This window comes from Fringilla coelebs (assembly GCF_963513975.1).
Source record: "Fringilla coelebs genome assembly, chromosome: 1".
NCBI classification, from domain to species: domain Eukaryota; kingdom Metazoa; phylum Chordata; class Aves; order Passeriformes; family Fringillidae; genus Fringilla; species Fringilla coelebs.
Genome location: NC_140028.1, coordinates 139,660,779 through 139,679,429, shown reverse-complemented (window position 1 = coordinate 139,679,429; position 18,651 = coordinate 139,660,779). Strand labels below are relative to the sequence as shown.

General features: G+C 37.2%; 1 protein-coding gene across 11 annotated transcripts in view; it reads left to right on the top strand.

Annotated features, from left to right (window-relative positions):
* Nucleotides 1-18,651, top strand: part of PARD3 (par-3 family cell polarity regulator) — a 443,962-nt gene that overhangs the window by 206,930 nt on the left and 218,381 nt on the right. The window lies entirely within an intron of this gene.

Below are 18,651 nucleotides of genomic sequence, written 5' to 3'. Positions count from 1 at the left end.
CGAGAAGGGGAACCTCTCTGGGTCATCTCGGCCAGGAGACTCCACAGAGATAAAGTTAACTTGATTTGTGATGCTATCCTTGTTTGCCACTTAGAGCACAGCAAACCTTCACATTCATTTTTATAGTTCAGCTTTCTTACTGCTCATCAGTATAAACTTTGGAGTTAAATGAAGTACAGGTCCATACTTGTTTGCATACTAGAAATACTGAGCAATTCATTAGCTGCTCATTTTTGGGAACACTATTTAAAAGTGTTGTCACTGATGACATATATATACATATATATGAGCATCTCTGTGTTTACATGTGTCTATATATAACTTCTAAAACTTTCAGACAAAGCTTTTTCATGTAATTTTTTTTTTAAGCATTCATGTTGCTGAATTTTCAGTGGTTTTCCTTATGTTTTCTGCTTATCTTGATAGCATCAGTAATTGTTTTAGATAAGAAAATGCCCAGTGTAAACTTCTTCATACTGGAAGAGGTAGTAAATAAATAAATATATATATGTGTGTGTGTATATATATATATATTTTTTTTTTTTTTTAAATTTGACTCTGTTTTTTAGCCTTGCACAAAGTACTGGTCTTTATGGTTATGTCTACAGCTAGCCTGAAATGACAGTGATGGCATAAGATGCTGGGTTTGTTCAGTCACACAAACCAGCCTCAACTGAATTCACTTAACAATCTAGAAAGTTGGTGATCTGGAAAAGATCATGTGTTTTTAAAGTAATAATAATAATTATTCAAATTTAGATTCTAAGATGATCTTTCAGGAAAGGCTGAATTTCAAACATGTAGGTCTTACACATCAATTTCTTGATTTTCAAATCCTGGATTATTTTTGTTTCCCTGTTTTAATGCCAGTAGTCTAAACTGGGATAGCTTTTAGGTAATTGTGGTGATTAAAATCTAGGAGACCCTTAATAAGATTGGGGGTCAGCAAAGCTGTTGGTATGGCAGTGTTTAACATGGAATCTGGGAAGCACAGTCCTGCTTGCATCTGGAGCAAAAAGCTTGAATATCATTTCAAGAAAGAATGTTTCAGAAATGCTCAAATAACCAGTTCATGCTCAGTTCTACAGTATTATAAATCTGTAAATGGATTCTGCAAGTCACCTCTCTAATCTCAGTGACAAAGTTAATTTTTTTCCCCCCTGAAGACATTCATTTCACAGTGTGGGATAGTTTAACTTGCTTCCCTTCTGTTTTAGTAGACTGGCAGAGCAGATATCACGGTCCCTGACACATCATTTTTTCTCCATACAGTACAGTGTACTTTGGGACTGTAGCGCAGCAGTAGACTGGCCCAGGAATCACAATCTGGGCTTATTGTCTTTGTGTATCCTCAAGGAGTAATATTTTAAAGTCACTGCATCTGTTGGTACTTAAGAGCATGATTTTTACGTTTAATTTTTGCCAGTTTTTACCATCTGTGTGTCTGTTTTTTGGCTCCTCGCTTTAATTTTTCAGTTTAATTTCTCAGTTGCACTGGGATTGCTTTCTCTTTCTCACACATGCTCTTTTTGAGTCATCCATGAACTTATATTAAAAAAAAAAGAAATTATTTACAGCAGTTGCATAATAAAATTCTTGGCCTTGACATTTTGATTTTTTTAAATGATCTCTTTATATTGAGTCTCCTAGTAAATGCATGTCATTTTTGGAAGTGAAATAACTTATTAGACTTTGTTTGAGTTTTAAAAAATTACTTTTGGATTAAATTGAAGCATTTTGGCGGGAAAAGCTAGCTTGATCACATTCAACACATTCTAGTCTTTCATACTCATTTAGTTTTTAATGCCCAGGAGGGAACAATTTTCTTGAGAAATCTGTGTTATAATCATAAACAGACATAATTCGGTAATTTTCTCATGAAACATTGGCTGAAGTTCTCACACTAATGACTTGAAACTCACACGAGCGGGAAGGTTTTTGTTTAAATTCCAAGAAAAATACTAATGAAATACATTAAAATAGAAACAAAATATACATGCAGGGTGTCATGGGCTGTTTTCAATAAAAATGATGTATCATCATCACTTGAATAAATGTCTCACAAATTCAGGCATGTTCTAGCATTTCAAAAATGTTCTGATAGTACTTGAGTCATTTTCTCTGATTATCCCTGATAATTTTTTTTACAAAAGATTACATTGTGTAAATAAATGTTTACTGTACAAGAGTAACTGTATAGCACATTTATCAAATGTTTTGCTTCTGTATGTGTTTGTGAGTATTGAAAACTCCACTGCTGCTCTGATCTTTTTCTTGACTTATGTATTTTCCCTCTGATTTAAAACATAATACATTCCTTAAGGTCAAATTTAGTGGCTTTTTAAAAGTATGGTAGTTTCTTTTTAGCCTTTTTCAAATATTTGTAATTGAGGATTTTAGAGTTTGTATTTACCTCCTGGTGTATCTGCTTGCTCTTAGTTGATTTTCAGACTAGAATATGGGCTTGCTTCCCTTTTGATCTTTCCCCCCCTTGGTTTCTAACTAATATTTTGTGTAGTGCTGCACAGAACACTGAATAAGGATTACGTTAAAATACCAACATTAGCAGGTAAAAACATGTTCCTTTTTGAATATGTGGTTCATGTAATCTATAGTGCCCCCTCTCTTTGTGTGGGCTGTTTTGCATTATTAATGATACTGTAGATTATCACAAGACCAAAAGAAATAATACTTTGTTCACCTGAGAAACTTTTCTTGAAAGGAAGTGTTGCTGTGAATTTCCAAGGAGCGGAATTAGATGTCTTCTCTTCTGTCTGCATACGCCTCTAGCTTTTCCTAAAAACATTGTAACCACCTTTTACTGTGTTCCAGACCTGGAAGGGCATGGTGGTTTTCCCTCTAGGTATTTGAGCTTTCATTCCTACTCAGTTCTTGTTGTGTCTTGCGCTAAACTTTTTTTTGTTTTAGAGGAAGAGGGCTGTTAGTGCTTATTTTTTATTATCAGTTGTCTTTAAAAAAACATAGTGATATTTTCCACATTTACTAGTATTGGAGTGGTACCAGAAATTACTTAAATTACATGTTTGCAAATTTGAATTCCAAAATTTTCTCCAGCTCTAAGGATTTTTTTACTGTCAAGTTTAAATTCCTGATTTCCTGACAAATATTCTGTTACTGTAAGTAAAAAGAAAAGCTGAGTGAGCAAAATTGGTATCCATTTTCCAGTGTACTGAGAGATGTGCATGTTTTTACTGCTCTGTAAAAACATGAAGTTGATTTAGAGTTGATAATATGTAATCAGGAGACTGCTGATTATTTGTTATCCTGTGGCTTGACTCTTAAAAATTTGTGTTTTCTCAGTTGTGAGTATAAAGTAAGAATAAGAAGCCAGGATGCTTTCAGTACTATGGTCTGTTAGAAAGTGCCAGTCACCTCTGGTGTCTTTTTTTCTTGCCTTTACATGGAAAGCAAGTTGTCTCATATTCTCATGAGATGGAGCTGTAATACCGTGAGAGTAAAACCATGCATGCATGCATTGGTCTATCCATAGTGTCAGTTTACTTTGGGCTGAGAGAATTCAAGTAGTATTAAGTATTCCAAATGCAATGATGAGACCAATCCATCTGTTTCCAGCAGCATCCCCTCTGAACTGGAGCCTTGCTCTTACCTTGAATTTCAACTAACTGTGTAAATCTAAGGATAACCTACATTTGAATGCCAGACGCTCAGCTGTACTTTACTGTATATTTTAAAAGGCTTGTGGGAAGCTCGATGTAAACTTTAGTCTTAGGTGGTTTCCCAGCTGACTGGTGTGTTGAATTAATTGAGAATGGGAAGGGCTGGTTCAATTCATCTCCATCCCTTGTATCTCAGTCGTTTTCTGCAACGATGCATAAGGATTGATTGCCATAGCAACAGTGTTTTAGCTTGTACTACTGTGAATGTGGTTAATGATAATAGAATTATCTACTCATTTTAAATCCTGTTATATTATTAGGTCATCTGAGCCATCCTCTTGCTATGTATTGAGTTATTCCCTGTAGCCTATCTTGTAGTTCTTTGTCCATGCTGCTTTTACATGTGTTGAGCGGTGGGGATTCTGCTTCTTCCCTTGGGAGACTTTTGAAATCTGATATATAACTCCATTAAGGATTTTTTTCCTGATATTTAGCCTCATTTTACCTTCTTTCTTCCAGCTGCATGGATTTGTATCACATGGAAGTTCTGTTCTTATCTTTTTCTCTATCCAGCATTTAGTCCTTCTTTTTAACCTGTGTAGAATATAGCAGCTCGATATTTGTGTATTTCTTACAGGATTTTCTTATAGAGAAAAGCAGGTTTATAAATACATCCTTTGTTCTTCTTTACTACCTCATTTTGGCAGGAAGCTCCCTTGTACTCAGCTACTATTTAGATTACCTGAACTGCATAGACAAAAAGCTTCCAACTATCCCATGTTTAACACTGTCTGCTGTAGCAAATGCACCACTGGATGGGTGGTTCTTGTGTGTGCATCTGTGCCTTACTCTGCCTAATGTTCACAGTGATCTCTGGTGGGTGGAAAGATGCAGGGTTTTTTTTTTTGGTTTTGTGTTGGTTTTTTTTCATAAAGATGGAGAGATGTTCCTTCATACTTTCTACAAGGGAGCAGAAGTCCCCTCTCTGTCTGTCCTTCTTGTGTGTCCAGGCTAACGGTGGATGAGCATTGGTATCTCTGTTCCCATTGCAGGTTGCACACTTTACACTCTGGAAATTTGCTGGGTTTCTAAATCCTTTTTTCTTGTATGGTTTTTCTACCATAAAGATAAATATTTTCTAGTCATGTCCAAAGAGACATACAAGTGGAAATGCAGTTGTCTTCTCCACTTCAGGCATTTTAGACTCTGTGCAATGTGTAGGTCAGGTAGACAAGAAATTCTTTTAAAACAAATAAAATATAGTACTTTTCCATACATTGGGACTGTGGGTTAGCTGCCTGTATACATTGCATCATTGGCCCACTCCATGTCTGCTTTCTCCAGTGTTGTTGTGGAGCTGGTAAATAAGACAGAGAAGTAATGTAATCTTTCCAGTAATCTGCTGTTTTCACTGCTGCTTATGCTTTTTGACTAATTTTCTTCATTAATATTTGATGTCAAACTGTTGCCCATTTTCTTTTGTTTTATTCATCTACAGTATAAAGAAGTACTTATTACATTAATATTCATCCATACTACCCCAAGAGGGCAAAAGACTAAAGGGAATTGCTATTTGAAAATACTTTTAGGGCTAAATTTGATGCAAAATTATTTCATGCTGCAGTTAAAACCAGATATATTAAATATACCTCAGTATTATCACAGACTAGTTATTTAATGTATTTTTGGTGGTTTGTTGGTTTTTGTTTTTGAGAGGTGCTACTTTTTCAAAGATTCTACCCTTTAATGCTTAGGCTAAATTTCCTCAGTCACCAGGATTCTCAGTCCACCAGTGTAATATAGTGAAGCCTCACAAAACTCATTGATCGTGTTTTAAGCGATTGTTTTAAACCTAAGTTGTATTTTACTGGCAAATTTAATCAGTTTGTTTTTAACTTACTCTTCCACTCTTAGGAATACATGTGTGCAAGATATTTAAGTTTTGTTGTTTGTTTTTATTTTAATCAAACTGCAAAAAGATTCTAAGTATTAATACTAAGGAATCATTGTGAGCCTGTAAATAGATGAGGGTAGACCACAAAAAAGAAGAGTCAGTAACCTGCTGATTATAGTAAATGAGAATTCGTAGGTTTAGAACTAATCTGTTTTGTTTCTCCCTGTTTTTCTTCAAATAATATAATCTTATGAGAACACCATAAACTTTATTAATTTCAGTGAGGAGCCTTCAAGCCTTTGTCGCAGAAATTTCTAATTTTTTTTCTAAATTGGTTTTGCCTTTGTAGTAAATCACTTTTAATATAAGATATCATGGCCTTTACCTTGTCTCAGAGGTCTCTCAGAGGACTCTCTGATTCACTCTTCTAGTCCTGTAATGGTAAAACATATAATTTTCTATTTCCCATCTAGTCAGTACTAGTAGATCACTGTTGTCCTTGCACTGCCCTGTGCAAGAGCCAGAGCTGGCCATAGCAAGGTGCTGGACTAGCCCAGCTGGATCGTCTGAAACTTTGTGTTCTGTGACACTGGAAAGTGGAAATGGCCAAGGATCTTGCCCAGGGATCTAGAGAGAGAAGCTCTCAGGGCAGGTTGATTTCTAAAGTGACCTTTTTACTGAAATCCCAGCGTTTGCTTGTTCTTCAGGTTTCTTCAAGCTTTCCTTTCACAGTTTGAACAAAAAAACCCTTCAGAACGGGAAGGTAATAGGAATTGCTTCCTTCTTGTTTCCTAGAAGTATTTTGTTTTCCAGGTTCAGAAAATAACTGTGAAGAGTTAAAGTAAAATGAACTTTTTTTTTTTTTTCAGGAGGTCTTAGACTGTACTAGCTTCATTGATGGGCTTATTAGGGATTCAAATGTGATTTTATGGGAATTTGACAAGTTCCTTGTCAACCTGGCTTTGGCTAGTTTGTAACTGATTAAGTGGCAACTAAGAAAACATTGTGTCAAAGTCAGAATGTTGAAATGTGGGGTTTAACAGTGTTTATACTTTTGGGATTTAGCAGTGTCTATGCTTTTTTAATCCTAATCGACAAAGGTTTTTCTGGTTCCTTACTGAATTTTGGTCCCCCAAATTTGTTGTTTATCTGTTTGTTTAAAAAGTGTTTATGCAGACATCTATGCATAAAGTGCTATGACTGATTAGAAGCCCTCAGGTACATGCTTCTCTAATGTGTCTATGACTTCTTTATTTTCATCTTTTTTGGGGTGGGATGGATGGAGAGGAATTCAACCACCAGATGTGTTTTTTTCCCCTTTCTGTTCATGCATCTTAACTTTTAATATATTCAAGAAATAGAATTTAAAAGCATAGTTGTGCCTCTGTCTTAATTTGGTCTTCTCTAAGGAAGATGGTAGAATTTTAGTAATTCGTATGGTTGTTTAGTAACTGCTTATATGGTGACAAATACAGTTCTGCTGTAGATTAGAAACTTGCAGGGAAAAAACAAATGATGGAAAATAGGTCAGCAGTGTGCAAGGGCAAGAGGGATTTATTCCTGGAAAGCCTGCTCATTTTGGAAGAGGGGGAGTTGCTGATGTAGCGAGTTCAGTGAACAAGACACAATTATTTAGATTAGTTGAAAATAGGTAGTGTTTTGAAGGAGGTAATAAAAGAGGGATGATATTAAAAGAGAGGTGGACATAGTGCAAGTTACTGAATGCTGAAATGAGTGCCTTGAGCAGTTTTAGGGACTGCAGATGAGCACTATCCTTTCAAACAGTCTGAGGCCACAGCAGCAGAGACATTTTCAGTCATCTCTGCTGCTGAAAGAAGCAGTCTTGGCCATGCTTTGCTTCCTCCCTTGTGCCTCCCTAAGCTTTTATGAGGCTGTTAATTAGACTGAACTGGACCAGCCTGGGAAATGTAACCAATTAAAATTGTTTTTATTAAACATTAATTTTAATTTAGATCTTTTGTGTAATGATACAAATGCTTGAATAAACTGAAAGGAGAAGGTGGACAGAGGAATCCAGTGCCAGACATGACCATCTGGGGAGGGGAAGAGAGGAGACTGCTGCTTTCAACAACCCACATCTGTGGTTTGTGCTGGCCTTGCAGGATAATGAAATGCCAGGCTGAGGTGTTATTATGGGCTGCAGGAAGGAAATACAATTGCTTGGAAATACTGTACCACCACCACACATGCTGAATTCAGTCCTCACTGCTCTGACTTGGTGTGGAAAAGGAAGGGAAATAATTGCAAATGGAAATAAGTTTTCTAGGAAGAAGTTGAAAAAGAACTAATTTTATTGAGGAGCTGGGATCTCTTCTGCTGCCACAAATGGTAATAAATGAGTTATTTCTTGAAATGCCCTCTGTTTGTAACAGGTAGTCTGCAAAGAGCCTCTGGAGCTGTGGTTGTAGGAGTTGTGTGATGTCCTACAGTTTGTTCCTTGGTACGTTTTACCAGAGAGGTTCTCTTTGGTGGTCCCTGGATAGCTCAGTGAGGTGGTGATGATGAAGTTTGGCTGTTGATGATGATGAAGTTTGGCTGTTGATGATGATGAAGTTTTGTGTTTCCTCACGAGTTGTGTAAGGGTTTTGCATGGCAGTGAGCAGTGCACATGTGCGTGCTCCAAGGGAGCTGTTCCCAGCCTTGCTCCAGCCCATCCTCCAAGAGCTGATGGGGTCTGTGGTGCTGCCTTCTTGGTTAAGTTCAGGAGTACATGTAAATACATTTAAATTTTTCTTAAACTAACTCTCTGTCTATCTTAGAGACATCACCCCAAACTGAAAGCATTTAAAGCTGGAGGTGAACCTCAAAAATAGGGAAAAAATCCTTTTTGCCTCAGTTTCCTTGAATAAATAATTTGGAGAATAACCTCTAATCTTCTTCCTGTGGGTGCAGTGAAGCTGAAGTCGTTATTGTCCATGAACTGCTTTTGCCATACTGTGCTGGAAGGCACTACAGAAGTACTGAGTAGTATTTATTTTAAATTTGATTTAATGCTTTTGATTAAAAAATGAATAAAATTGTCATAGACCAGATTGTAACCCTGTAGGCACTTGGAATAGAGCATTTGTAAATGAAGCATTTACTGAGAAGTTTGAAATTGTTTTTCATGTTGATTTCAACAAAACAAATTGAGCAAAGGACAATGAAAAATGCTCTAGCATTTTCTGTTATTAAAATGGTGAATTTGTTTGGTGCCTAAGGTAAAATTCATGTTGTGCAAAAGACCAAAAAAGAAAATTTTACAGCATAACAGGGAAACTCAATTGAAGCAATTTTAGTAGAGTTTCTCAGTGGAATGAGGTGGAAATAAAAGTGGAATGCAACTGTGAATTCAGCAAAAGAGAAGTAAAAGATGAAACTGCCACATGGTGAAATCTCATCACTCAAAATTCCATAGGAGCTGAGAGCAGGGTTGGGTGCCTTGTCCCTCTGCATCAAGGCCAGGTGTCCTGCATCACCATCACAGTGCTGGCGCTCCCTTCTGGGTCTTCCTTCTCTGGGACTTGGGGCTAGAACCTTGCCTGGTTTTGTTCTTCTAGGGAAGGAAGAGCTGGAACAGTAAGACCTCACATTAAGATATGTGCACATTAGGGCTCCTTCACCTCAGGTGTGTTTGCCCATCTACTTGATGTGTAACACAAAAGACCTTTTGAAACAGATGTGTAGGGTTTTTTACTTTTAATCAGTATGAATATAAATCTAAAAAGTCATAAACCAAAGCTATATGTTACCAAATCCTAGCAAATGAGAAGTTGAGATAAGTCACTGTATCAATAGAAATAGTGCCACTGTAAATTTAGACAGTGATAAGTCCTCTGTCTAAATGTAGATTTTTCTTTAAGCAAGATGATAAGATATTTTATTATCAGTGGAATTGAGGACATCCTCATTAAATTTGCTGGTGACACCAAGCTGTGTGGTGTGGGTGACACTCTGGAGGGAAGGGATGCCATCTGCAGGGAACTGGGAAGGCTTGAAAGGTGTGCACATGCAAACCTCGTAAAGTTCAGCAAGGGCAAGTGCAGGCTGGGTGAAGAGTGATTTGAGAGCAGCCCTGAGGAGAAGGACTTGGGGGTGTTGGTTAAGGAGGAGCTGGACATGACCTGGAAATGTGCATTTGCTGCCCAGAAGGCCTGAGCTGCATCCTAAGCACCATGGGCAGCAGTGAGAGGGAGGTGGTTCTGTCCCTCTGCTCTGCTGAAATCCCACCTGGAGCACAGCATCAGCTCTGGGGTCTCACGTCATTAGAAGGACACAGACTTGATGGGGCAAGTCCAGAGGAGGCTGTGACAATGACCAGAGAGCTGGAGCACCTCTGCTGTGAAGACAGGCCCAGAGGGTTGGGGCTGTTTAGCCTGGAGAAGGCTCTGGAAACCTTAAAACACATCCTTACTGCTTAAAGGGGGCTTACAGTAAAGCTGGAGAGGAACTTTTTGCAAAGGCATGTAGTGTAGGAGAAGGGGAAATTGCTTCAAACTGGAAGATGTTAGGTTAGATATTAGAAGGAAATTCTTTACTGTCAGAGTGGTGAGGCACTGGAGCATCCAGAGAAGTGGATGCCCCATCCCTGGAAGTGCTCAAGGCCAGGCTGGATGGGGCTCTGAGCAGCCTGATCTAGTGAATCCCCCTTGGCAGGGGATTTTAACTAGATTAACTTAAAGGACCATTTCAAACAAAGCCATTCCATGATTTTTATGGTTTTTTGGCAAAATACCATAAAAATCATGGATTGTAGGGGGATTGTTAGTAATGCAAACCAAAAGCTTTCGAAGGTGCATTTTCTAAAGGAGACAGAACTCAAAGAATATGTCCAAAGTTCAAACTCCCACCAATGTATAGACTTTTGCCTTATTGGAAAACAGATATTTTAATAAAATTTTTAAAAAGCTAAGTCTTCAGTGAGCTTTCTGATGTAATTTCTGAACGGTCCTGAACCATGCTGAGAAAAATATCCAGAATTGAATTTTGTTATTAAGATGCCTGTGTGAGTAAAATGATGTTTTGTGTGACAGGGAAGAGAGTGCTATACTTTTACCTTGCTTCTAAATTGACTCTTACGTTCAGTGCTCCAGGGGATTGAACTGTTCTGTACTTGGCTGAAGCTAGCAAAATCCTTGCATGCTGATACAGATCTGCAAATCAAGCAACAAGGGACCATTTCAGATTAAAAAAAAAAAAAAAAAAAGGAATGAATAAGGATAAAAGAGCTATGAGACCTGTTTGAAAATTGCCTAATGACAAATTCAAGTTGCTAAATAAGAAATGCTTTTTGTATCTTTGAAAAAAATCCTCAGAAGAAAATCACGGCCTTTGAAAATGTGAGGTGAATAATAATATATTCAGGAGTGTTACAGGGAAAATGTGAAGTGATTAATACAAAGTTGTCTCCTTGCCTTTGTCTCAATATCAAGGGGAAACGGTGTGACTTATCTATAATACATCTCTGCAGAAGTCTTTTAGATCTCTAAACTTATAGGTGGAGGCATGTACACTTGGTTTTCTGCAGGGAAAGCGTGTCCCAATTTCATGTTTCCATTGTCATTTTTTTTGGCGTTTTAAAATCACGCAGGACTTAATGACTTTTTTTTTTTTCCTGGTGTCTGTATACAGAATGAACTAACTTGTCAGATTAAAGGGAAAAGTATTTAAAATTCTGTTGCTCTACATTAGTTACAAGCAGGTGAATTCAGTGAGGATCTATTTATAGGAGAACTAATGGATGTGCCTAACTTGACCTACTTTAGACTACTCAACAGAAAAAAACAAACACAATGTAGTTGTAGCACTGCCATGTAATCTGGTTTTTTTCCTACCTTAAGAACAAAATAATGTCTTTGTCACTGTGGCCTTCTAAATATATATATGTATATTTAGAAGCTTCTATATGTTTATAGAAGATATCTAATCTATATCTATATGATCAATATATGTATATCTTATATTTGTATTTATATTTGTATCTTATATATGTGTTTATATTTATTTCCTGAATGCCATAGTAACAATCCATGTTAGGAGTATATTGTGGAGTTTTTTTAGTTCCATAAACACCAACTTCTCCATATCAAATGAATGTTTCTGGTTCTGAAATCCCAGAACTGTATTACCTGGCATTGTGGAGTAGGAAGAACTCAAGTTCTAAAAGAAAAAATTACACTTCCTTTAGTAAAAGTCACGCCTGTTGTGAAAAAATTCAAGTGAAGCACCTTCTACCAGAGCAGGGGCAGTTTCCCCTCTGTGTGCAGGTATCACATGAGTTAGCAAAGGGTCTTCTATAGGAGCAGTGTAGGTATCAGTTACCACAATGAAAGGGAAAATAAATTGTATATGAAGACATCAACCAGAGTGTGTTTGTTACATGTCAAGTGCTACACTTATGTTGGTTCACCATGTGGGGATGTCTCTGTAATTGAGGTAATTCCTGCATTATGCAAGGTAGATGATAACCAGGCCTGGCCTTGGGGCTGAACTTTGCAGGGCAATTTGATTATACATTGACCTATAATTGTATCCTTGTTTCAAGTAAAGCTGATAACTATTTCCTTTAAAGATACTTCCCATGATTCTGACATCTAAGACTTTGAATCTGCATTTAATACGAACCCTAATATTTGTTTTTCACTGGCAGATCATGGTGGTCTGTATGTCAGTCTGTGAATCACATGAGAAGAGTATAAAATTTCAGAGATTTGAACATGGAAATATTTTGTAGATAAGCCTTATTTAAAACAAACAAAGAGCAGACTTGCACCTGTGAAACAGATATGTTTTGAATCCTGAGGAAAACCAGAAAATGGAATAAAGACTGTAACTAGGCAGTTACACAGAATGAAGCCATTTTTAAGGCAACAATCAATTTGAGGTAATTTGTTATAGTTGTACACAGGTCTGTGAGAGAGTTACTTCTCTTTGTAATACGATGGACACATCTGTAATTTACTATTGATCAGATCTTCAGAAAGCTCTTTGGATGCTTCACTTAATATTAAAAGTGTGGCAATCCATGCTTTATATATTTCAAATATGTAGTGCATGAGAGGTTAGTGCTTTATTGTTGCACCCAATTTTTTGGTTGATTTTATCACTGTGTTTGGTTTTAAAGATAAATTTTAAAGGGCTCCCCAACAGGCAGCACTATAAGTGCTGGGAAGCCTTGTCTGGTCCTGCCAAATTTTTTCTGGCTATTCTTGTTAGCTGTGGTTGGTTTTACTTACAAGCTGCTCTGTAAGTGAGCTGTCTGACAAATTCATTATGTGATGAAATGCTTTGAGTTTTGTAGTTCTTCATATACTTGGCATCTGATAAAATGTTTAAAAAATAGGTTATGCTGTGCAGGTGTTACTAGGTGCTCAGAAAAGGAAGAGATGAAGCACATCTGGTATCTTTGAGCAAGAAGAGTTTTGTGGCTTAGTATGCTAAGCTGCTGCTGAGACATTTGAGATCCATTTTAACATTTCTGCTTTTCAAAGTGTCACATCCAAGAGTCTTATATTTACCTTTGCAAGCATGTAATATTATCCCCAACATGTTAATAAGGAAATGCACTTTTGAGTGATTTTTCCCACTATCATATAGCAAGTCAGTGTAGGAAATTAGAAAGGACCCAATATTGTCTTCATTTTAAGTTTCTCTTTAATATAATAAATATATCACCAAGGTATTTTTTAAGGTTCAATTTGGCAACACTTTACCCATTTACAATGAACAGAAACTTAGGGCAATATTTTGTTATCATGATATTATTTTCTAATATGCTATGAGTGTTGTTGTGGTGGTGGACCTTATATGTGAACTTGGAGCTGTTGCAAAATGAATGCAAAAATAGTTTTGTGCTCCAGTAATACTTGAATCTTCTCTAAAATGTCTTTTAAATATGATCTGGTGGGAACAGCTACATATTTTTGTTATCCACTTGATACTTGCCATCTGTAGAGAAACCTAGATGTATGGATTTGTTCTGGTAGCTATTGCTTTGCAGCACATCTCCTCCCTCTGCCTCCTACCCCAGACTGTCAGTGGTCCTGGAGAAGTCATTGAAACAATCCAGAGTGGGATGACCTCAATGTGGGGAAAACAAACCCTGTAGTTTTCAGGCAAAGAGAAAATATAGTCTGTGAAATATGATTACAATGCACATTGTGAAATGCTGGAGAATCAGTGGTGCTTTAGACGTTACTGATGGGCTTTTTTCTGTCAGATCCCATTTGGTGCTGTTTTCCTTGTATGGGGTTGCCAAGGTGCATGAGTGTTTGCAATTTTTGGCTGATATTTTTTTCCCTTTTCATCAATATTACTTTTTCTGCTGGTAGGCAGAGATTGTTCAGATGCATGAATTAAGAAGCACGTTCGATCAACAACAAAAAAGCCTTTTGACTTCTAATGCATTTCTTGCTGTTTGTTGGTAAGCTATCACTGTAAGGACAGACCCAGGATTTTCTTGACTGTGAAGAAGCAGAAGCAGCAGAATGTCTCAAGTTAAATTCACTAGCAGGAAAACCTTTTGCTTAACATACTAAAGCTCTTAAAAGGCGCTCATACTTTTCAGTGCTGTCTGCAATGCCTACTGTAAAAAGAATTAACTGCAGCATAATCTAGTAAAAATCTTTTTTACTGGAAGCTCTGCTACATGGCCAAGCAGTATTTGTGTTGTGCTCCTGCAACCAGCCTGGCTTGCTGTCTGATAGAGGTGTGTGCCACCAAATCATTACAGAACATATGTGTGTGATTTCAGTGATGCATCACAGGTTGTTGAGCCCCTGAAGACCACTGACTTCAGTGAAGCTCTAAATTAATACACACTACGAAGTAACTGGGATATCATAGGACTTGTTCAGCTGTTATTAGTATTGCCAGGTTTTTAATAGGTGTTTTTAAGAGTCATTATGAATGAAAAAATGCTAGTTTTTCAAAATTGAATGACTTGTCACATATGTTTGCCAAAGGAAGGTTGTATCAAATTATATTCATTGGCTCTCTGGTGTTCTGCTTTTTGGACAATAGGAAATCAAATTAATCTCTCTTTAAATCTGTAAAAACATTTCCTTTTAAGGCACTTCAAAACAGAAATAGTGCCATTGTAAAGGCAACCAGGCTTAAGGCTCAGCTTGATCAGTTTAATAAATGGGAAATAAGAGATGATTGCCTGTGATAGCAGGGAATGAATTTGATATTCATCAGAGACCTGAGAAATCCCTTCCATTCTGCACTCCTCTATGTCTATATGATATCTATTCACTGATTTGACTGAGCAAGGAAAATTTCATTTTAGAGTAGTGAGGCATATAAAAACTATGTGAATATTGTCATTTCCAATTGCAGGGTGACCATCCTGCAGAAGGACGTGAGTAACATAGGGATTGTTGAGATGTAAAGAGAATATTAACTTGTGTGTGTATATATATATATACACACACACATATATATATATGTGTGTGCGAGTGTGTATATATATATATACACACACACATATATATATGTGTGTGCGAGTGTATATATATATATGCATAAGATCAAATAATTTTTAAATGCTTTTTTTTGTGTTTAAGTGGATGATGATTTAATGTAAGGTTTCTCTCTCCCTGGATTACTGATAATGGCAGTTCACCAAGTACAGGGCTGTTGTGAATTACACAAAGCTCTCACCTAATTATTTGTGCATATATATGTATGTTCAAGAGGGACCATTGCCTATTTTTTGTATTCAATATTTTTTGGGTTTTCCCCATGTTGTCTTTGTAACTGCTCTTCAGATTTGATTGAAAATTGCCATTCTCTGGAGATTTGGCCGGTTAATCAAAAAGTGAGAACATTAGCACAAAAGCCTGATGCTGGTGTATTTGTGCTAGTTAAGACACAGGAAAAGAGGTCTCTCAGGAGCTGTTTCCCATCAAGTGTGATCATCCAGAGAGAGAGAGAACCTACTTTATGTTGCAAGAACCAAACAAACATTTATGAAGCACAGCTGCCAGGAGACTAATAGCGAGTATGTCTCTTCTTCCATAATCATTACAGAGAAGTGCAGGAGACTAAGAGGGGAAATATGAAGGGAAGGGCATATTTTAATAGCAAAAGCTTTCTTTTATTTGTGCCTTGGCTGAGGAAAAAAAAATATTGTCAGGAGCTTGTCATTATAGATTACTTGTCCTTCTCTGCAGTAAAATCTAAAGCAACTGTTGATTGTTGGATCCTTTCAGTTTGGGATTTACAGGACTTACACTCATGGTGCTAAAATTTCAAAAAACTCAAGGGTAGAAAACAAACAAGCCAGTGTCTGCTGCTCCCTGGGAAGGTGGCTCTCCCTTTGTTGCTCACTGAGGCAGTGCTGTCTCCGGCCAGGTCTCAGGCCCCACAGCCACTACAGAGGGACTGAGCTGGCTGAATACCATATTCATATATGGTATTAATACAAGATACTTAAATTATTACACCTTATCAGTATTATATCAGCTCAGTAATATCTGAAGTTTACATTGGTCATATTCTTGAAGGAGGAGTGTATTGAACAGAGATGAAATGGGAACTTCACTTTGACAATGAAGTTGTGGATTAACTGGAGGTAGGAGCTGATATTTTGGTAATGGAGATTAAAATTTCCAGTAAGGCAGGGAAAGCATGGCTGGTTTGGGGCTTTGGAAATTACACTAGGCAGATTTAATTCAGAAATTTTCTGAGAAAATGTAATTAAAATAACTGTTTGGGTTCATATGTATTGGTTATGGTTCTGTTGGCAAGAATACTGCTGCCATTCCTTAACTCTGCAGTCTCTCTATCACCACTCCTAAGTGGTGATAGAGAGACTGTCTTCAAAAATAAAAACCCAATTTGCAACTTTTCATATGTATTTCATTAACACTGTGCAGGTGAACTGTGAAATAGACCTTTTTATAGGTAGAACTTTTAGCACTAATAGTCCATTTTGAGCAGTTAAGACAATTTTTCAGTTTTTGAGTCATTAATTTTATTACAGAACTTAGAAAAATAATGATTTCTTTTTATTTTTCAAACAGTGGGAAACTTTACTCTGAGCACATCCAGATATGGAGAAGTACATTGGTAGAGATGCTTTAAATTTTGCTCTGTGCTATAAAGATGAAAAGATCTTTTAATTACTCTTATTTCAGTTTTGGAAGAAAAACACATTCTGTCTTTAGTAGCTGTACATTAAAAACTAGATTTTTTTTGTTATAGCAGATAGCAGTGGTTTTATGTAGAGAAAATAAACCTTCCACTTTTGGGAACTTGCTCAAATTAGTTATTTCTGAGAAATAGCTGCAGTAATATCCAAGGGGGTTCACAGAAACTTTCTTGCTCTGTTAAATGTCCTTTTCCTTGTTTACCTCATCCAGGTCAAATTTGCCTTTCAGAAGAAAACTGCTTTCCAAATAAAGAAATAATTGCTTGATGCAAAGATTTTCACAGCTAGTTAGTTACTTTTTGTAGTAAATCAGAATTTTAAGTCAAATCCCTCTGCAGGTGTCCAATTTTTCTCTGTTTACTTCAGTGTAAATCAAAATCTGTGTTATTTTGAGAAGAAAAGAGAGTCTGATTACTGTAATATTAAAGATTTTTAAAAGGGTGCATCATACATCTGTTGATCATGGTAGTAGTGCTTTCATTAGGATTATGATTGCTCCTCTAAGCACCTATTTATGGGCACATGCATGTTTCTGATACAGATCTGTCTGCTGTCCAGGAAAAGCCAGACAGAGGCGTGTGGGAGCTGCTGTTTCTTAATTGCTTGGATAACTGACAGTCAGTGTGGTTCCAAAACTTGCTGTGTTTATGATTCTCGAAACAAAAGGCACAAAATGTAGATGTGATGGTGCCAGATAGCATCTGTTATACGTAGCTTTTGATTTGCAGTTTCTGATTTGTTATACCCCAAGACTGGAAGGTGCACAGGAGGCAGCTAAGTTGGCTCTTTGCTTTGACGTGGCTGCACTTGAGGTCAGGCAGAGGGAAGCTCCTCTACTTGGAAGGAAAAGCCTCCAGACCACCAGGTGGGACAGAAAGAAAGGAAACAGAATGTCCAACAAATGGAGAGCCCTAGGTTTGGTGGGATCAAGAGCAAAGATACTCTCAGGTTTGGGAAGGGTGGGAAGAAGGGTTTGTACAAGGATTTAGCTCAAGTGTTGCACAGGGGGCTGTGTCCCAGGAGGGCACTGAAGGCAGGTCTTGTCAAGAGCAAGCCCATAGGACGGCTGCAAACACTGAGTGGGGCAAGGGGAGTTCTGTTGACAAAATTGAAGTAGTCAAGAGAAAAGCTTTAGGGGCTAAAAAGTGATGAAGTGTAGGACCCAAGCGTTACTAAATGAATGATGCTTACATTGTGCATATATAGATGACTGCTAAAATGACACAGCATAAAGCCAGACACTTATTTTTTGGCAGAGGCATATCTACAAATAGATATGTTGTTATTTCAATCTCTTCTTCCATGTGTATGTATGTGCTTCTTGCGTGTTTGCTTGGAAAAACCACACATGAAAATTTGCCAAAAACCATATTATTAACAAAGTCATGTTCATCTGTGATGACCTTTTGTCATAAGTGAGATTCAAACTTGGGTTTCATCAGTAACTCTGATGAAAATAGTTCTCTGTAGCTAATAATAGCTTCATTGCAATAAAAATACATAGTTTTCTATAGCCAGCAATGTCCCTTACTTCAAACCAGGAAACCCATTGTGACAGTGATTTGCAAGATGCTGTATGAAACAAGGTGTGGAATACCTCTTTTCAGTATGAAACAACACCAAATGTTCTGATTTTCCCTTGTAAACATTTTTGCATGTGACTTTAGAATTTGCATGGATATTTGAATATTTATTTAATTTTAAACTTTATGCAGTGGTGTATGTAAAACTTCAACTGAAATCAGTTGAAGGCAGGTTCTAGGCAGGTTCAAGATGCTGGTTAACCATTGAAATGTATTACTTATCTTGTGCTTAACAGAGGGAGATGACAAGGAGGTGCATTTTAATACCTCTTGAGACACAGGATCATCAATCTTCCAAGCAGCTTGGCCCCACAAAGCATGCTGCTTTCCAGGGTGCAGAAGGCATGTCCATAGCCCATGGAAGCCTGGTGCATCCAGGCT